This window comes from Lathyrus oleraceus, chromosome 2 (genome assembly GCF_024323335.1).
Source record: "Lathyrus oleraceus cultivar Zhongwan6 chromosome 2, CAAS_Psat_ZW6_1.0, whole genome shotgun sequence".
NCBI lineage: Eukaryota > Viridiplantae > Streptophyta > Magnoliopsida > Fabales > Fabaceae > Lathyrus > Lathyrus oleraceus.
In genome coordinates this window covers 106,189,580-106,212,261 of record NC_066580.1, presented here as the reverse complement: position 1 = coordinate 106,212,261, position 22,682 = coordinate 106,189,580, and positions in this window count along the sequence as shown.

Below are 22,682 nucleotides of genomic sequence, written 5' to 3'. Positions count from 1 at the left end.
GTTCTACGAAGCTTCTGCTTGACCGAAGGACAATCATCTCTGAGAGGTAGTCTATGAACCACAATATCAGTATTCAGCCCAGGCATATCTTGATAAGACCAGGCGAATATCTCCATGTACTCTCTCAGCATCTCGATCAATCTGCTCTTGACCTCTGGTTTCAAAGCAGCCCCAATCTTGATATCCCTTCTGGCGTCCTCAGTACCAAGATTTACAATCCCCAACTCCTCCTGATGAGGTTGGATGACCCTTTCCTCTTGCTTTAACAATCTAGCCAATTCTTTCGGGAGTTCACTGTCTTCACCACTCTCCTCTTCAGCTTGGTAGATGGGATTGTCGAAATCATACTGAGCCATAACAGATTTGTTCATAGTGGATGCCATAAGATCACTTCTGCATGTTCAATGCTTTATTTTAGAAAAAGAGTTCAAGAAAGTCACAAAAAACAAAACATTGTCATTTTTATTTTTTTGAAAAATGAAAAACAAAAATAGAAAGACAGGGATCACAAAATTGTTTGCAAAACGTCCTTTATTAATGATAATCATTGAAAACATGAGGCCCTACAATGAACCACTACGTCTTGGGCAGAACGTAGGGTTTTGTGCAGAATGAAAAAATAAAAGAAAATTACTCTGTCTAAAGAGTAACTTGGACTATATCCTCCGCAGTCCAGTTGTTGATCACTTCCCCGGGTGCACTCGGGCGGACCCAGCAGTCGAGATCACAATCACTGTCCACATCTTCAACATCAGCTGCGAAGACGGCACCGTGATTCATCAGCCCAGCGCTGGTAAAGATACTTGGACCTGCTGCACTCTGCTCTGCACGGAGAGGCTCATAACCGATGCCAAATTTATCTTCTTTGACAGGCAAGTCCACCATCTTGCCCCAGCCTTCAGCTCTACCAGAGTCAACCACCTCCTTAGCTTGCTTATAAGAAGTAATTGAAGCACCTGGCTTCCTCTGCTCAGCAAACGCCACCTTCTCAATAGCCACCGTCTCAAACGCCTGGCACAAAGTTTCGTGGATCTCGCCATCCACCTCGACATATTTGAACGAGGACAAATGACTCACCAGAATGTCCTCTTCACCACACACGGTCACAATCTGACCGTTCCAGACGTACTTGAGCTTCTGATGGAGAGTCGACGAGACTGCCCCTGCTGCATGTATCCATGGACGTCCCAGAAGACAACTGTAAGCAGGCTGGATGTCCATGACATAGAAGACGATATCAAACTCTTCCGGACCTATCTTCATGGGCAAAGTGACTTCCCCAAACACAGAACGTTTGGATCCGTCAAAAGCACGAACAATTAAGTCGCTTGGCGTCAGCACAACCCCTTCAATAGGTATCTTCTTCAATATTTGCTTAGGCAGCACATTCAACGAGGACCCAGTGTCCACCAAGACATGAGACAGCACAGCCCCCTTACACTCCATAGTGATGTGTAAGGCCTTGTTATGATTCCGACCTTCGGGTGTCAAATCAAGATCTGTGAACCCTACACCGTGTCGGGTACTCACATTAGCAGTTACACCCTCAAGCTGATTGACCGAAATCTCCTGAGGTACATACGCCATATTTAACATCTTCAACAAGGCATCTCTATGTGCCTCAGAGCACAACAACAAGGAAAGGATAGAGATTTTAGAGGGAGTTTGGTTGAGCTGATCCACAATCTTGTAGTCACTCTTCTTGATTATGCGCATGAATTCCTCCACATCCTTCTCAAACGAGCCACCAGGCACATTCGCTTGAGCAGGCGTTTCATCAACTGCGGCCTGTTTGCCCTTAGCTCTAGCAGATGCCTCAGCATTGGCATCCCTCAACGGTTGAGGCGCAAACAGCCGACCACTGCGAGTAAAGCCTCCTGGTCCTCCCACATTGTCCACAGCTGGACTCACAACTGCAGGAGCTTTACTAATAGGCACATTAATTGTCACGGGCGCTTGACTTGAAGGCTTGACCCTGTTCTCAGCCCTTCTGTTGCTTCGGTAGACATTGTCATACTTCCAAGGCACAGCATTACTGTTCACGGCCCTTCTTACCGGAGCAACGATGGTTGTTGGAGTATTGGTAGCAACTGGTGCAGATATGGTAACTGGATTACCACTCGTTGTAGGCGCCCGTCCTTCAGACGGTTTGAAGAAGATTGTGACAGTAGACACTGCCCCATGATTTCTATTGTCAACCCGTCCAAATTGCACACGACCCTCATCAATCAGACTCTGAACACCAGCCCTCAATAGATCACACCCATTCTCAGCCTCTACACAGCCCAAACAGTCTTCACCACAGCCCGGATGAACACCACTACTCAGTAGACAGCCCTTAACAACCAGTAAAGAAGTCTGAATCTCTTCAACATTGACAACCAAATCTTCAGATTCAACCCCTTCAATACAATTCACCCTATGAGCACCATGCGCTGGCATAGGGTTGTTCACAACGTTTGGCACAGGGGCGAAGTTGATCGTCTTAGCATCGATCAAATCTTGGACTTTATGCTGGAAAGCCCGACACTTCTCAATATTATGCCCTGGTGCTCCAGAGTGGAAATCGCACCGGACATTTGCATCATACCCTGGTGGCAAAACAGTTGGTGGAGCCATGGTCCTTAATTCCACAAAACCCAATCTGAGCAACTCAGGCAGTAGCTCAGCGTAGGTCATGGGTAATGGGTCAAAACGTCTGTCAGGATGCAGCCTCTGCCTCGGCTGGTAAGGACGTTGTTGTTGTTGTTGTTGTTGTCTAGGTTGTTGCGGAGGTTGACGTTGTTAAGGAGCAGGAATGGTCACTGCAGCAACCTGTCTATATTGATGCTGATTTCTGTTCGGACCTCGGCGGTGCTGAACAGCGTTGGTTTCACCTTCTCTACGGCGAGGTGCCCCAGAGAAAGGTTTCTTGGATGAAGAGGAACCCGCATCATTGATCTTCCTGGCCTTGATCAAACTCTCGATTCTTTCACCACAAATCACAACATCAGAAAAGCTTCCAAATGGGCAACTCCCCATTCGGTCCATGAACACTCCCTGCAGTGTGCCAATGAACATATCAGTCAACTCCCTTTCCAGCATAGGGGGTTGAACTCTGGCAGCAAGTTCACGCCACCTCTGGGCGTACTCTTTGAAGCTCTCATTATTCCTCTGGCACAGACTCTGCAGCTGAGTCCGACTCGGTGCCATATCCATGTTGTGTTTGTACTGTCTGAGAAAAGCTTCTCTCAGATCCCTCCAACATCGGATAGAATCTCGTTTGAGCTCCATGTACCAATCCAAAGATGCCCCAGATAGGCTATCTTGGAAAAAATACATCCACATTTTCTCGTCATCTGTATATGCCGAGATCTTCCGATAGTAGGCCTGCACGTGGGTGCGAGGGCAAGAAGTACCGTTGTACTTGTCGAAGGTGGGCGCTTTGAATTTATGGGGAATTCTCAGACCCTCAACCAACCCCATGTTTGTGACATCGAACCCGAGAGAGTTCTGGCATTCCATCGCTCTTATTTTTTCAGCCAGGGCATCAACCTTCCTATCCCTGTCCTCAATTCTACCAACATCACCATCATCTTCACTCAGCATTGTGAACATGTCCTCTTGTCTGTCGACAATAGGAGCTGGATGACGCACCGGAGCCCTGGTAGCTCTAGCATTGACCTCTGCAGCAAGAGGCTGACCATCAATTCTTATCCCCCTGAGTTCTTCTCCTGTAGCATAACCATGAACGGGAGCAACAACAACATTAACAGTCTCAAAACCAGGTGGAGCAACAGGTGAACCACGGTTAGACGCCTGAATAACCGTTTCTTGCCTCTGAACCAAAGCACGGAGCTCCTCCTGACCCTGAGCAACCCCTTGCATCATTGTCAAAAACTGGGCCATGTTCGCCCTCATCTCAGCCAATTCAGTCTGAACCTGATCCATGCTTCTGCGCTGATTAAGTCTTGTAGAATACCGGTGAGGTCGCTGATCCGCTATCCTGCCTGACACAGGAACCAGAGTGAGAAGTCGGCACAAGAACACCTGTTATGCAAATGTTATGATTATGATGCTAATGCATATGATGCACATGATAATGATCATCTCTCAGGCATTCAAAGAGCCTGATTCATCTCAAGAAGTGACAACCTGCAATCAACACAAAGCAACAGGGAGATACAGAAACATCATAAAACTGAGCACTGAGTACAGAATAGAGCCAAAATCTCATTTATAAACGAGCAATTGGATCATACAACAAAGATCCAAATATCCAACAAGGTACAACAAGTGAATCCCACCCAACAAGCCTGGGGGTGATTCTCACTAAAACATCAGGGAATACAAGCTAAGACGAGTTACTTCCAGGAATGAGCGTTTTCAAGTAGTGACACTGGTCTATCAACAGTTCACACTCTGAACATTCTGGCAAGGGAGTGATCTTCTCCTTCAACTGTCTTCTAAGCTCGACAACTTCTGCCCCAAGCCGGGTCTCTGATGCAAGTCTCTGGTCGACTTCCTTCTTCAACTGGATATCATTGTCTCTGAGTTGCTTCTCCAAGTCTCTGATCTTCTTCAGATAACTGGCTTCAGATCTCTGCAATCTCAAACACTCTATGTGCTCTGCATCTAGCAAGTTCTCCATCTCTGAATAGGATCTCTTCTTGCTCTTCACACCACCAACACCTGCACTCTGGGCATCTCTGAGTTGATGAGTCAAATTCAGCCTGTCAGCTTTGGCTTGATACAACTCCATCTGGGCATCCTGCTCTTTCTCCTTCAAGCGACGATTCTCCATCAGGGCTTGCTTATACTGCTCAGTTGGTACAGTATCAGCAAGAATCAAGGGTGGTTGTACTTGCAACGGGTTCATCCTATCATAGGGCAACAGCAAAGTTTCCACTCTCTTCTTCACCCAATCGGTGTAATCAGGCATAACAATGGCAAACTTCTTCCCTAAGACAGATCCATCTCTGACACCAATAGACTTCCAAGCTCTTCCAATCTGCTCCAATCTAACAGGGTCAGTACGCTTCTCAAAACATACACTCTCAGCTATCTCAGCTTCAAGTGGTCTTCTACTCATCACGAACCCTAACTGGCGAAGAGAAAGAACTGGGTTGTAATTGATGCAACCCTTGGTCCCCACAAGTGGCACGTTCCGAAATTCTCCACAACTCATAATAACATCTCGCACGTCCATCCGGTATGAATGCCATCTGATGTCATATGAAGTAAGAGACATCACTATCTGAGTCCACCTATAAGTACTCTGAGCATCAACAAACGACCCACTGACTGGCAGGAGAAACATAAACCATCTGAGCAACAGTGGGAGACAACACCTGATAGCCCCACCCTTACCATGCCTACTGTGAATAGCATAGTAAGTGTCGGCCAACAGAGTAGGAACTGGATTCCCTCCAATGAATATACAAACTGCAGCATAGTCAACAAAGTTGGGCATACTCGGAAACATAACAATCCCATAGATCATAACAACAAGTTGGGCATGAAAAGCTTCCCAATTCCCCTTCTCTGCTTCTCCTCTAGCAACTCTCAGCAGAAACTTCAAGGGTAGACCCACCACATCTCCACTGGTCTTCCAACTATCACTGATCTCTCGAATACTCATATGCAAAGCCTTAGCAACAACCCTGAAGTCAACTTCCTTTGAGACGTCCAAGAAAGGAATCTGATGCTCAATCGGGACACCCAACAGGATGGAATGCTCCTCGAGAGTAGGCGCCAACTGATAGTCCTGGAAAGTGAAACACCTAAGCTCTGGGTCATAAAACTGAAGAAGAGTCTGCAACGGCACCGGGTCAACTACCATCTTCAACAGAGTCAACAGATCCCCATACTGGTCAATGAACCCCTTCAGATGATCACTGGTCACAAAACTGCTCAACTCAATCAGAGACGTCAAAGGCTCACGGTGAAAGCTGTAGGAACAGGTCTTCCGCTTCGGCTCAGGAACTGTTGCCATCTCTATCAATGAATCAAGCTCTGGAATGTACCTGAGAAATGATATGCATGCAGGGATTAGTTTTTCTTTTTTTCCTCTTTTTTTCAATTTTTTTTTCATTGCATTTCTTTTGAAAAATAAACATGCTATGATGCACATGATGCAGACACGACTGGCAAGCTGTGCATCTCTGAACACAGGATCGAAGCTTCGGCTCGAACTCTGATCACAATCATTTGAACCCCAAAGTCAACTGGTCAATTGTCATCTGAACCCAATCTGAGAAGCTGAGTCACCAACAGGAACATACTGAGTCACCAACAGTCACCAACCGGTCACCAACAGTCACCATCTGTACCTGTTAAAATGATCATTCCCTCCCCACTCACGGGTGTCATCTAGGCCATGGTAAGGTCGAAAGAAACGCAGCATAAATAACCTTTCACAGAATACCATCATATACACACCTGAAGTATGTAACGATGATACCCCACCAGGGTCTGAACTGCTCGTGATGTCGATGTTCCGCTAAGTGGCGCATACCACCCGCTTCCCATGACTCACTCTATTCCTAGGTTTCCTAGATTGCACTCATAGCCTGGGTATTGGGCCTTTTACCTCGAGTAACACCCACCCCTAATCAGAGAACACACAGCCAGCACAGCAGATGAAATGAATGAATGCAAACATCAATGCACACATCAGATGCAAACAGTAAATGAAATGAATGCAATAAATAACAGCCAATAGCAACCAAAGTCCTAATCCTAGAAGGCGCTAGGAGAGACTCGCTTAGGGAAGATGGACCAGCACAGGTCAACTTCTCTAGTCCCCAGCAGAGTCGCCAGCTGTCGCATTACGCGAAAAACCGGCGGGAAAACAAGAACAACAGAGCTGCCACCGTGCGTTATTTATCCCAAGAGAGGGAAAGGAAACGCTCAGAGTAAACCTGGAAAAAGCATGGTCTCGCGACCAAAGAGAATGGGATCGGGAGTCGGTTATGCGAAGGGAAGGTATTAGCACCCCTACGCATCCGTCGTACTCGACGGGATCCACGCACAATAGGAAGGGAAATGGTTGCTAAAAACACTGCTCACACACACACAAACATCGGCTGAAAGAGACACAGGAAACAAACAAGACTGACTCGGCAGGATATCGCATCCTGGGCCTACCTAGTCTATCAAGCATAGACATCAGAGTCTAAGTAGTTCGGACTGGGGAAACGACACATGCTCGCTAGGATATCGCATCCTATGCATACGTATCTCCTTTGGACGAAGGAGAATCAGAGCATCCGTAGCTCGGCTAACACGCACACAAACAAACACAGGCAAAGGCAAACGTGGAGCCTGAATGCCAATCACTGGACTTACATCAGCATCCGAACCCAAAACACACACAAGAAGGCAAACGTGGAGCCTGAATGCCAATCACTGGGCTTACATCAGCATCCGAACCAAACAAACCCACACTGAAACCTGAACGCCACTCGATGGACTTATATCAGCTTCCAAGCATACAACAACACAAAACAAAGACACAGGCACCCGGAGAGATCTGCTCATCTCCTGCCTACGTACCTCATCTGGTATGAGGATCAGGGCGACGTAGTTCCCCTACGGAGGGACACAGGACTAGCCTAACCAGATGACAGAGGGAGACACAACTAGGGAGACTAACTCGAGCCTAGATGTTATCATGCAAGATTGTCCCTAAGTCAAGGTTTCTAGCTAACTTGCACAGGAAGCAAGCCTATCCTATTAAACACAAGTAAACAGTAAATCAAGCATTCACAAGTAGCACACACTATATGCACACCAAAGGGGCTCAATCAAAGGGTAAGACTGCAATAGCAAGTCATCTGTACAGGGGTAGTGTTAGCTCTTAACCTTGCCATTGAGGGGCTAAGGTGAAGCTGATGAAAGGTGAGTGAAGATAAGACTTCACAGCTCTTATCCCTGGTCAGGGAGAGCTTCAGACAAAGGAGCGTGGGTTCAGAATGTGGGAACCCTTCTACACTCGAGACTCTGACACAACTGTACATTGTACAAGATCTTGGGTTTGTGTCCCAATGCATCAACACAGTGGTGTGAGCAGAGGGATGACTCAACAGAAGAGCGGGAGATAGATTGCTTATCTCTTTTATCCGCCAATTGCCTTAATCAAGGACTTTTCCTGCTTGGGGACAAAAGTAAACAAGCACAAACATCACCTCTTAAGGAGGACTTCAGACAGGTGCCTGGCCAAGTAACAGGCCAGGTCTTCCAGACTACATGGAGACAAGAATGTTATACCTCAGTGCAAATTGCTTATCAAGCAAAGCAAAGCAATCTTAGCAACTAATGTACCTGAAATCAATCAAATATCATCAGTATACCAATCACAGAATTAAACAGCAAATGGTTCACAATTAGCTATACACAGACAAACACAATCCAATGCACCAAAGTGCAAGTCAACTCAAAGGAGCCAAACATCCTACAAAATAAACCAAGTTAGTTTACACTATCAAATGACATCCCAATCAAATGTGAATCCACCTCCTTAAGGTATTTTGCTTCTTAACCTGAAAATCACATTCAAACATGAATCATATATGAGCAAACAGAATGTGAATCATATATGAGCAAACAGAATGATCACACTCAAACGAATACCTAAACAGCTCAATAAATCTCACAAAAATTCCAGCCCAAACCGGACACATTCAATGAGCTACATATCAATTTTCATGCCATTTGGACAAGAGGAAGTAGGTCAATGAAAATCATAAAGTCAGCAGAAATCCAAACAAGCCAACACATGGTAGCAAAACAAGCACCAATATTCATCAATCATAAAACAGTGAAAACAAATGATAAATGAATGCGACCAAAGCCAAAGTAACAATGAACATGTTAGGAATCACTCCATCAAATTTCACATTCATATGATACGGTATGAGCATTTCACAAGACATGGAAGTCAATCACTCAAACAAAACCCTAAAATGACTAAATAGCAAGCAAAAATCTCAATCAAATAGGAAATGGCTCAACAATTCCTACAAAAATTCATGGCAAAACTAGACATACAGATGATATCACATGCAAATATTGGGAGCATTTGGCAAAGCATAGGCATATCAAATAAAATCATGAAGTTTACCTAACCTAGTGTGACACAAATTGTCACACTCAACTTGCACACATCATATCTTGCAAACCATAAATCCAAAATTCACAAACTATACATCAAAATCACTAGAAGAGAGTCAATAACCAGCCTATAAAATTTCATGCATTTTGGCTTAGGCATCATCATTTCATGTTCAATATGGTGAAACATACACAAAATGCATACAAGTCAAAGGCAATAGGCAAAGTCAGCAAAATCACCAGGCACAACTTGGACTACCATGCCTAATACAAACTAGACAAAATTTGGGATCCAACACAAAAATTCCCATGCAATTTGGATTAGGGATGAATTAGTTTTGATTTTTTGAAGTTTTATGAAATAATGAAATTTTTATTTAAGTTTCAAATTAATTAATTGGCGCGAGTGGCATTATGGTAATTATGTGGATCAGAGGCCAAAACACAGCGCATCACTTAATGTGATGGCGCGTTGTGATTGGCTCGGTTTGGCGGTAAACATGTAATTCAAACGGGAGCACAAGGAAACGGATCAAACACTGAAACTGGACGCGTTCATCAACATTCATAGCAGTTCATCATCAAAATCATCATCAAGAACATTTTTCAACCAAAACGTGCAAATCATATATGGATAGAACCGTCTAAGCACGTAGATTACAGATATCATCATGAAATTGTCCAGAAATTCATACACAAGGCGAATCGATTGAAAGAAGTTTTGACATCTAAACTTTGATTCAAGATTTCTCAGCCAATATCCAATGAAAACGCATGATTCAAGCTTCAGGTTACTCAGCAATGATCATTCTATCAAATCCCTATCCTAATTGAAGCAATTATGGAGTTTGATTTCCAACCTTAATCGAAGTGCAGTTATGGAATTGTTGAGTTCAGGCCTTGAAATCCAAAAACAGATGCGCAGCAAGGTGTATACAAGCATGTGGAGTCAATATCCTAGCTCGAAGCAGCTTGTATTGGTGGAAATCTCCAACTGTTATACACAAGGTGCAAATGCCATGGCCATGGATCTTCAAGGTTCTTCCACTGTGAGCTTCAATAGAACTGCTACAGCACCTACAGATGATGAATCACAAGAGAAAACACGAAAAAATGGAGGGAATCTTGATGAATTGTGAAGAAATGTCAAAGTGCAAAATGGAGAAAAATGAGAGAATTCTTGTGTTTTGCTTTTGGATCTGAAAAAAATGGAATGTGTTTAAGCATTCTGTTATGATTAGATCATTTATACCAAGGTTTAATCCAAAAATTAATCAAGATTAGCAAATGGAAAGGATTAGTGTAATGTGCATTTTTCAAGTGTTAGGTCCAATATGCCCTTTTTTAAACCAGTCCATTTTTCAGCTCAAAACCAGTTCTCACAAGTCAAAAATATCATTTGGAATGTGTTAGAAGAGGTCTCATGTGCAAATTCCATGTTATGCTCAAAATCACTATGCCATGCCAAAAATGCAAATATGTTCACTTAAAAAAATGCCATTTTGCCATGAAAGTTTTTGATGAAATTTGATTATGCACCATTAAAGATCATATGAAATGTGGTTTGCTCAAAGAAAAATCAACCAAATTGGCCATTCCATGTGAAAGTTATGGCACTTTGAATTTGGGCATTTCCTGAAAATGATTGGACCATATCTTGCCAACCACACATGGGAATTTCAAGTTCTTGGACTTTTTGGAATGGTAAGATCAAGATCTTCAACTTTCATGTTGGACAAAATTTCATTTGAAGCATGTATGATGAAGTAATTTTGGGGAGAAAAACTTTCCATTTTGGGCAGTTGAAATTACAGGTCACCTGCTATTTTTGAAAACTTTTGATCTGACCTCCAAATCTTCAACCTTGGTCTTTGATATGTCAAATGAGACTTATATGGACATGAATGAAGCCTTTCAAACCATCTCACACCTTCCAATCCATAAAATCAGGCACAATTGACCACAGTTGAATTTCTAGGGTTTCTGAAGAAATTCAGCTTGACTGTTGAGCTTTGATCATCCAATTTTTGGCCAAACCACTTCACAATGACCCCTAGACCATATGAACTTGATAAATCAACCATAGGGCTTTGTTCCAATGAAAATAGCACATGCTTGCTTGTTTGACTGATTCTCCTGACCAGTTTGACTTAATTTGTCAGTGGACTTGCACTTGGGCAAATGGACAATGCAATGTTATGCAGTGGACCATGTTATGTTAATGAACTAATATGAAATGAATGTACAAAAGGTAGGGTGCAAATTTGAGGTGCTACACTTATATGATATAATTGAGATATTCCGACAAGGGAATGATACCTCAACCGTATCTAAGATTCTCCGAGGATACCTAGAGCAATATCTCTAAAAATGAATGAGACTCTTCATATTGATGAAGCAGCATCTCAAACAGCAGAAATGAGATTCTCTGTATCGAGTCGAAGCAGCATCTTATTTGATAGAATTAAGATATTCCTAACAAGGGAATGATACCTTAATTAAATCTAAGACTCTTCGAGGACATTAGAGTAGTATCTCTAAAAACCGAATGAGACTTTTCATGTTGATGAAGCAGCATCTCAAACAGACAACTAAGATTCTCCATATAAATGAAGCAGTATCTCAGATGTTTATCTGTTAGGGGAAATATTTTGTAAAAGACTCCCTTTGAAGGAGATTTACTGGCAAAGCTCATAAGAAACTTTTTAGGGTAACCTCTGCTTGGGGAGCAATGCTAGCAAAGATGTTGGGGAATATCATTATCAATCACAAAGTTGAAGAATGATTGGCTGGGAAATAATTCCATGAGCACATGCAGGGTAATAACTTTATTTGGAGGTGAGGAATGTCTAAGATATACATGAATGACCTTAGATCCTGATCTTTTGGTGTGATTTTTTGTACGATGTCCCACCTTGGATGGGAATACCATGCACGGGATGATTCATGAGATGCATGCAAGTATGCAATTACTGGGGATATTTATGATGCGCATGGGAATGCAACGGATTTTGTTCATTCATTTTTTTTATGAAATTCCCACTTTGTGGGAGTGTTATGCATGAGCATGTTGATGATTGATGTGATTGTGTTTAATGAAATTCCTGTTTAGGCAGGAAAATTTTGCATGATTTGATGCATGTGATGCACGTGGGAATGCAACTAGGTACTTGGATATTTTTTGTAGGGTTTTATTTTTTTTGAGATTATTGGGGAATAACATCGTCAAAGAGTTGATGAAAAGGTAACTGTCATCGTCAAAGGGTTGACGGAAAGGTAAATATCATCATCAGAGAGCTGATGGAAAAGATCATCATCAGAGGGCTGATGAAAAGGTAGTTGTTATCGTCAATGGGTTGACGGAAATAAGTAAAGGATGACATCACCAAAGGGTTGGTGGAAAAGGAATTATATAGGCAGTATCATCGTCAAAGGGTTGACGGAAAGAAACTTCACTATGGAGTGGCATCATGAAAGAGTTGATGGAAAGAAACTTCACTAGGGAGTGGCCTCATCAAAGGGTTGATAGAAAAGATCATCATCAGAGGGCTGATGGAAAGAAACTGTATATGTGATATCATCGTCAAAGGGTTAACGGAAAGGTAATTGTCATCATCAGAGGGCTGATGGAAAATAATTTGTCATCGTCAAAGGGTTGACGAAATTAATTAAAGGATGTCATCACCAAAGGGTTGGTGGGAAAGGATTTGTCATCGTCAAAGGGTTGACGGAAAGAAAACTTGTCATCATCAAAGGGTTGACGGAAAGAAAATTTGTCATCGTCAAAGGGTTGACGGAAAGAAGCTCTACTATGGAGTGGCATCACCAAAGGGTTGGTGGAAAAGTATTATCATCATCAGAGGGTTGATGGAAAAGAGACTTCACTATGGAGTGGCATCACCAAAGGGTTGGTGGAAAAGGATAATCATCATCAGAGGGCTGATGGAAAAGAGACCTCACTATGGAGTGGCATCACCAAAGGGTTGGTGGAAAACTTTGTTGTGAAATGTCATCATCAGAGGGCTGATGGAAAAGAGGGATCAAGTTATGTCCTCATCAAAGGATTGATGGGAAGGAATTATGATGTTATGTATGCATGTGATGCATGTTAATGAAAATTTCTCATTTTTGTGTAGGAGATTTTTGATATGCAACTTCCTTATTTGGAAGGAAAGTCATGTGTGTTTATTGTATGCAGTGCATGTGGTAATGCAAGATGAATATTGGTTATTTCTGGATTGATCTCCCTTTTGAAGGTGAGACTTTCTGGGTACCAATGTTGATTGGATTTGAGTTTATGAAGACGCCAGCAAAGTGGACTTTTTGTCGTGGCCAATATGGATTAGACTTTGGTTTTGGAGATGCTAATAGGGATTGGAATTTGATATTAAGAGGATGCCAATGAAGTGGACTTTTATTTTTGGTAGCTGCCAATATGGATTGGACTTTGTTTTTTGGTAATTGCCAATTTGGATTGGACTTTGGTTTGTGAAAGGTTTTGACTTCCCGACATTCTGTATTTTGACGATGCGATGATCAAAAGATAGATGTGGATGCTTTTGGTGCCCCAAGTTTGGTCCTTTGTCGGTAGATTGTGTGTTTGTTCTTGAGAGAACCTCAACTTCTTTGCTTGATATGCCTTAATGGCTGCAAGTGATTTAAGGAGCGTAGCGATGTAATCAATGCATGATAATTGTGCTCTTGCTCTTCCCTAAGGCTCTTTGCAACTTGTTTGCCCCAACCTGCAGGGTCTTTGAAGGAATTCTCTTTTGAAAGGAAACCGTGTGAATGATTATACCATGGCCTGAACCAAATTTGCCCCAGTGTATGAGTCTTTCAGTAGTTTGCCCATGGTTGAGCTTTTGAGTGGCTTACCCCAGATGGACTGAATATTTTGAAATTATTTGCCTCCTTGATCAACTGATGCCTGGAGTTTGTCTTTTGACTGACCAATCCATAGTTATTGGATACCATGCCCCTAATCCATAGGGTTAGGAAGTAGTCTTGATTTGGGTCAGCATTGACGAATGATCAAGTTCTTCTTTATTGCTTCTTTGAAGCTCCTTGATGTCAAGTATTTACTTGCAGTTAAAATTGTTTATTCAATCAATGGTAATTTTAATGCGACATTCATGCAGGTTTGAAAAATCATTTATTGAGGTGATGTGATAGTGTGTGACGAATGAACCATTAGTTCAAACACATTGCTGATTTAGCTAGTGTATGAAAGATACAATGAGACTGTGATGCCAATACAACTGATTAGCATATATTTAGGAGTCAGTTTACGCAACCTTGCTGTAGTATGCTTTCAGAATAAACCCTACCTCAATTAGGTCTTTTAGGGGTTGTAACGTGGCTTGGTTCATGGTTATTGAAACAAAGGATGTAAGGCTCAAACTTTGTTTTAACCCACCCATTCTTCACGATGATCTCCAATCCTATGCTTAGTTAATTCAACATACATATTCGTCTTTTTTTTGAAGGTGTAAGGATAAAGATGATGATTCAAGGTCTCTTGAAATGGCAGTCACCTTATTTCATTTTCTGGATGTCAGTGACCCTTTGATTCTTGATATGGCGGTCACTGAGTCTTGTCTTGTTTTGTTTAGGGTTTTTATTGCTTCTTTTGATTTTTGTTTTGATCCCTAACTTTGCCTGGACCGCTTTTTAAAAGCTTCGGTCCACCGAGATTGCCCTAATTTTGCCTAAGTCTCCTTTTTGGGTGTTCAACTCAGCGGGCTCCTTCTTTGATTTTTTTTTTTGAAAATTGTGACTGCCAAGTCATTGGTCATTGAAGAACAATCGACATAACTTTGGTATTTTCAAGGTTCCTTCGACAGTTCAGGATGTGTGCGAAGAATGGCATGTGGTTGATCCTCATACGGGATGTCTCATCTTGTAATTTGAATGCGTAGTCAAATTAACTGAACACTACCTTGCCCCAAGTTAAATGTAAGGGTTTGTAAATCCGAAAGAAACTCCTACTTCTAGGCTCGAAGTGGTTAACTAGGGATTAACTCCTTATCTCTCCAGTGTTTGGGGATTTGAAACAATGCTTGTACATCATCAGCAAGATTTTATCCGAAATCATACAATCAGCAATTATGGGTATTTCGTTTTCGTCATTCTCCCTTCAATCTTTGCTAAAACAATAGTTTGATAAGTGAATGGGAGAAATATTTTTTTATATCAATGGAAAAAATGAGTGAATACGAAAGGATTCGTTTAAAACATGCATAATCATTTCATTAATATTACCATTAAAGGAAATCAACAATACTTGAAAGCAGATAAGTACTTAACATGCAAAGAAAAAATACAAATGAAATGCGAGGAATAGCCAAATGGTTGCCAGTGCAGAGGAATCTCTCTCGTGCCTGGTTCACTGCTGGGCTAGCCTTCTTCAGAGTAGTGGTGGTAGTTCTGCTCGTCGAGACAAATATGACAATCATCCTCAGACCTATTCTAGAAAATCTCTTCCACAGTTTGGACTGATGGACCCCCGTAGCTAGGCAAAAAAGTATTATTGATTTGCAAGCTTCGAGGCGCAAGTGAGAACATCTTGGAATCAAGCAGATTTTGTATCTTGCTTTTGAGCACCTTACAGTCTTCAGTTGAATGCCCTTGTGCCCCAGCATGGAAGTCACATCGGGAGTTGGCATCAAAACTTGGTGGATATGGAGGACTGACTGGTTTTAGCTCCTTTGGCACTATCAATCCCCTCTTAATCAAATATGGAAGTGCTTGACTGTATGGCATTGGGAGCAGATCAATATGTCTCTCTGGCTTCCTTGGCCTTTGTTGAGCATGTTGGCGCTGCTGATGTGGAGTGTTATGTCGTTTGTATGGCTGCTGAGGTGGAATCCATCGTTGATATTGAGGAGGTGCTTGAGTTGTAGGATATTGACCATGTGGAGAGAATGGTGTCTGGTGTGAAGCTTGTGGAGCTTCCCAGACTGCATTAATTTCAACCTCTTCTTCCTTTTGGGAACTGGGAATAAATTCACTTTCCATACTCCGACTATTTGAGGCACATTAGATTTTTCCACTTTTGAGGCCATTCTCGATACGTTCTCCAATTGACACCAAGTGAGCAAAGTCTGATGCTGCACTGCTAATCATCCTTTCGAAGTAAGGACTTTGCAAGGTATCCCTGAATAATTCCATCACTTCTTTGTCCAAGAGAGGTGGTTCAACGTGAGCTGCTAACTCTCTCCATCTTTGGGCATACCCTTTGAAGGATTCGTTGTTTTCTTGAGATAAGGCCCTCAGCTGCATGCGATCAGGAGCCATGTCCAAATTGTATTTGTACTGCTTCAAAAAGGCATTAGATAGGTCTATCCATGACTGAACATGATTCCTTTCTAACTTCATATACCAATTCAATGATGCCCCAGTCAAACTGTCCTGAAAATAGTGAATCATTAACTTATCAATGTGGGCATGAGAGGTCATTTTTCGACAAAACATTACCAAATGGTGCTTTGGACAACTATCCCCTTTGTACTTCTCAAATTCTGGTACTTTGAATTTTGGAGGTATAACTAGGCCAGGTACCAAACACATGTCTAAGGCACTCTGTTCAACAGTATCTTGTCCTTCTATGGCCTTGAGTCTTTTCTCTAGCACGCAACATCTTTTAGCAATCTCATCATCTTGTGGTTGTTCAGTATTAACCAATAGGCTTGTCCCATGGGGGTCTGGCACAGAGAATGCAAAGCTATGATACTCAACATCATCATGATATGAGGAACCCTTATCTCGAACAATATGACGTTCTTGTACAACCGAGTTATTAACTGGGGTTTGCACAGGTCGAGGTTGGGTAAGATCATTTACTGGAGGCGGAACTACATTCTCAATAACTGCGGTCTGTTGAACGTTGTCATCTCTCTTTGCTAAAGTTATCATGGCTTCCACAAGTTGGTCTATCTGGTTTTTCATTGAGTCCACATCTCCTCTTAATGCAATGTGGCTTTGCTCCAATGGATCCATGGTTTTTCAAGAGCTACTTCAAGCCTGATATGAATGTCGGGAACTCAACTGCGGGTTATGGACAAAGGATGGGATGAGTTTTTTTTTTGGAAATGATATGCAATTCATGCTGATGAGATGAGAATGCGTGAAATTTTGTATTTAGGTATGCAAAGGAAATGTATTTCAGGTATAGTTAGGATCCAGGATATCACGAGTATCATATGCTACACCCTATACGGAGGTTCTATGTTCTCTACCCCACACACAAAGGATGGCTCCTAAGGTTATCCATTTTCATGATAAGAACTTAGAGTCATGGACCAAGTTTAGTCTTCCTACGCAATAATGGGCTAGCCACATTGAAATGGAAGTTCTGAATCGGTCTACTCTAAGTGGGATCCTCGTATTGTTCGAACAGGGTGTACACCCTTCGGTTCAATACTACACGATTGCCAATCATGAAGACGGACTTCAGTTTAAGATGAGGTTCCCAGAGTCATGGACCATGTTCAACGTTTCCTTGCAATAATGGGCTAGCCATATTAGGATGGAAATTCTGAACAAATCTACTCTAGGTGGAGTTTTCGTATTGTCCCAATGAGGTGTACACCCCCCGGTTCAACACTACACAACTCCGGGTTCTAATTTCTTCTCGAAGCTCGGGTATGGAGCTTATCTCACAACATGTGTCAAACACCATAGATCACCCAACATAATAGCAAAATAAATTACATAGCATAAATAATATATCAAGATGTACATAAGCAAATAAAAAGCGGTATTCTAACATTCATAGCAAATTGACTAAGTTAGGCTTGACTCTCTCTAGCTTGGAGCAATGTCCCCAGCAGAGTCGCCATCTGTCGCATCTCGAAAAATACGATTCCTCGCGATGGTCGCGGAAAAATTATGTTCGAACAGAGTCGCCACCGAACTTTATTTATTCAAATGAAGGAATAGGAAAATATCGATAAAACCTTTTAGAAAATAGAATAATGGTCGTCGCAACCATATTCGGGTTCGGGAGTCGATTACGCAAGGGGAAGGTATTAGCACCCCTCACGTCCGTTGTACTCAACGGGAACCTTTTAGTCCAATTTGCTATTTGAATGTTAGTTGAATGTTATTTGCTTTCTTCGAGTGATTTAAAATAGATAACATAATATGGATGAAGACCTCAGGAAGGAGAAAGGGGAGGTTTTTTATTAGTGTGCTCGCGAAGATACAACAATCTCCTGCCTACGTATCCTTATGATATAATAAGGAAATCAGAGCATTCGTAGTTCGGGATCCTACGAATATTTGGTGGGTTTTGTTTGACGAACGACCGTGTAGGTCGGCGTTCTAAAGGCTAAACGCTGGCTTGTCTACTCTCGGCGGAGGCTTAAGCACTGGTTTGTTGTGCGCATTAGAAAGGATTAACAGTGTTCTTTTGAAAAGAATTTTTAAGTTATGGGTCGCACGGGGGCGAGATATGTTGAATTGATGTGTTTGGGTTTGATTGGTTTCGATCGCTCGGGGGCGAGAAGTTAGGTTTGATGTTGAAGATGTTTTGAAGAACGACGAAAGGTTGAGCAATGTGGTGTACACCAATCGTCCAATTCTTTCGAGGAATAATAAGGCGTACGCCTTCTATTCCCTTTTTCATTTGAATTATTATCGAAAGTTTGTTTGTGGATGTTGAATATGCACGGTAGTGAGGCGTACGCCTCCTACTTGCTTATTCAAAAAATAATGAGGCGTACACCCCTTATTCCTTTATCCAAGTTTATTTAACATGTTTTAGTCGAAAGTCGATAATTTGTGCAATATGGCGTACGCCAATTATTCAAATAATCGAGAGAGGGCGAGGCGTACGCCTCCCCTCTTTTATCATCCGAAGTTTAAATTGTAAAAGATATGTTTGGATATCGCATTTGATTTGTGAGGATAGTTTGTATTTTGAGTTGGTAGGTTTTAATCGATAATTTGAGCAATGTGGCGTACGCCAATTATTCAAATAATCAAAGAATGGTGAGGCGTACGCCTCCCATTCTCTATTGAAGTTTAAGTTGTTTATTTTGTGAAATTGTGTTTGATATAAAAGATGATTTGAAATTGTATGATAGCGGTTTAAATTGAATGACGAAGATCCGAGCAATATGGCGTACGCCAATTATTCGAATAATCGAGAGATAATGAAGCGGATGCTCACTATTCTCCTTTTCATTCAAAGGTTAATTATTAAAAATAGGCTTTTAGAATTAATAAATAATTTGGGGGAATATATTAATTTTATGGATTTTTAGGATTTTAATTAAATGACGAAAATCCGAGCAATATGGCGTACGCCAATTATTCGGGTAATCGAGAGATAGTGAAGCGGAAGCTTACTATTCTCCTTTTCTTTCAAAATTAATTTAAATAATGAAACTTTTGGGATTTAATTAACTTGAGAAAGTGGTTTTAATTTTATAGAGTTTTTTTAGGGTTATAATTATATGACAAAAATTCGAGCAATATGGCGTACGCCAATTATTCGAATAATCGAGAGATAATGAAGCGGATGCTCATTAATCTCCTTTTCATTTAAACATTAATTATTAAAATAGAGACTTTTAGAATAATTAAATTGGGAAAGTGATTTTAATTTTATATAATTTTTTAGGGTTTTAATTGAATGACGAAAATCCGAGCAATATGGTGTACGCCAATTATTCGAATAGTCGAGAGATAGTAAAGCGAAAGCTTACTATTCTCCTTTTCATTCAAAATTAATTTAAATAATTTAGGAGAGTATATTAATTAAATACGGTGAATTAGGGTTAATGTGTCTTGATAAAGCCTATTTGGTATTGGACCCAAGTTTCATCCTAAATAAGATAAGCTTTTATTTATCTATCGATATTCAACTATCCATTTAATTAATCATGTATTATAATAGGAGTTAAAACTCATTATTCAAAATTGAACCAAAACAAAAGTCTATTTTGCTACTATTATTACCATCATAATTATCTAAACATATGAATAGAATATCAAAGTGATGTAACAAAAATAAATGAAGTTCAAACAGACTGGATGTGTGGAAGCAAATCGAGGGGTGCTTGTTTAAACCCATAGTGAACCAAAAGCCCGGCCCAATTGTATCTTTATCATGTGCCACAAAACAAAAGGGGCACATGGACAAACACGCGGATCCAAAAGAAAGAGAGAAAAAAAAGATCTGAACCAAAGCAAGGGAAAGAATGGGAAAAGTCACATGTTTCTCTTGTGTACCTGTCAGCATCCCTCACAAATGGAATTGACTAGCCTTAAATTGCAATAATAATAATAATAAATCTAATTGCCATAAAGAAACTCAATAGCCCCATTTCTCTTCCCTGTATGCGTGCTCCCAAGGTATGGGGGAGACAAAAAACTTACCCACTTAAAATCTGCCATTATTTAGACAAAATAAGCATTGAATATATTAAACACTATCAAACCAAAGCTAAACTTTCTAACTGATTTCAAAAAGACATTTCTTCCTAGTGCTCCTCTAAACCAAACGCAGTTAAGGCCTCAAAATCGAAATAAAAAGAAACTCCTGATTTCCTCTGAACCACAAATGAACAACTCATGGTGTTCATCATCACCATCTTAATAGATCCGAACAAACCAAATTTCGATAACAAAAGGTAACGGTAAAACAGGCGACACAAACAAACTTAAACCAAAACTTAGATCTTGGATCTATCGTCAGAAATTTTCACGAATCGCAGCAAAGACTCTTACAAATCCACAACAATCCACACTTAACCTTAAACAAACATGGATAAGCAATATGTTCTCCAATCGTCCATGCGACCGGCGACTACATCGAACTGCAGCGCCTCGAGAAGATCGAACAACAATACAAAGAGAAATGAAGGACGTCGCCGGAGTTTTGCGACTCCGACTGGATTTCGACGAATGTGTATTTACCTCAAGTAAGTGTCTTTCTGGGTGTGAGTCCTTCTCCCGCTTTCGTTTAGCTTTCGACTCTTCTCTCTTCTTACTCCAATGTTTCTATGTCGCAAGTCATGATGGTCGGTTTAGTTCGACTAATCCAGAGCTCCGATGAGAAACTCTGGATAGTTTTCGATTGTATGAACTTTTTAATAAAGGGTTTTGTGTGTGTTTTTGCAGGGTAACGGTGCAACCATTAGGTCTTTTTCTTCCAATGATTGGATGTCTCTTATATAGAGTGAAAATGGGTGGTCCTTGAATCATGAGCTGGCAGAGGTGAAAGGAATCATTCCGTTAGAATAAGATTTCCTTCTCAATTGTGTGTGGACCAGCGTGACCGTGACCTTTTGTATGTAGTGTCCTTTGAAGCATATGCTTTTTAAGGTTATTTTTACTGCTAATGATTTTTTTACCATTCGGTTTTGCCATCCTTTGCAGTCATTTATTTGAGTCCACTTATTATAACTTGCATTGACTAAGAATCTTCTGTTATTACAGTGAACCAACCTTGGATGTTCATGAAAGACATGGATTCTTAACATTGCCAATCTATGCTTTATCTCTCACACAAATCCAAGCACCCTTGCTGTAAGGTCGTGATTTAGACTTTCCTTCTCTTTTTGATGCCATGGAACATATGCCAATATGTGCCTTTGTGTGATTCTGCTAGGTTGTATGACAGATGCTTTTGTGGTTAACGACAACGTTGCATTTGTCATGGAACTTATTGCAGCTTTTCTATTGTGATATCCCCTTTTTTATGCTGGCTTTATTTGTTTTGGAATTGTTGTGACATGTGTGTGCCCGTTTTAAGCTTGGACTTTTTCAATTGTGGATTCAACTCTTGCATATTTAGTATTTCTACACGTCACTTAACTGATGTGATGATGATATTTGACTCCACGGTTGTTTCAACTGTTATGAATTTGATTCAACCTCACTGTCTTTACTTTGTCTAATGGACTTTATCATGATTGCTTTCCTTTGATATACTTTGTAATCTTGTGAACAAATGTGCAGGTACATGAAACTTTGATACAGGATTTTCGAGTCTTGGCTTTTGTTTCAAATGAAACGATATGTATCGGCATGTCGCCGGTTCACATGAAGGTAAGCGTAGCAACTTAATGTTTCACTCATCTTGATGCTGCATCCTGCAATGGCTTAAACTTCTGTCCTGTTTGAATATCCAAACTGCATTGTGTTATACAATTTCTTGTGGCCAGAACTGTCCTAGATATGCTAATGTTATCATCCCTGTTTAATGCCAGGAGACCAAAATCAGAGGATTGACTGGGGAAAGATCCAGTTTCGATCATTGCCAGAAATATATCCTTTGGGTTTTCCAAAGAATGAGTGTCATGCTAGTTTGCATCAGAGGGTACCACCTGTTTCGACCTGTTGCATATCTTTCCCACCAACGCTTCCATTTGTCGGTCTTTCTTGATGGAATAAAATAGAAATTGTATGAGGCTGCAGCTAGATCCATTGCTCAGGTTCTGCTTGGACATTTAGCTTATGTGTAAGTTGTTATACTTATCGTGGCAGTAGTGGTTTGTGTAGCTTATGGATTAGAATGCATTGCAGTTAGGATCTTATCTTCATGTATCCCGACATAACCGTTCCATATTTGCTCTTAC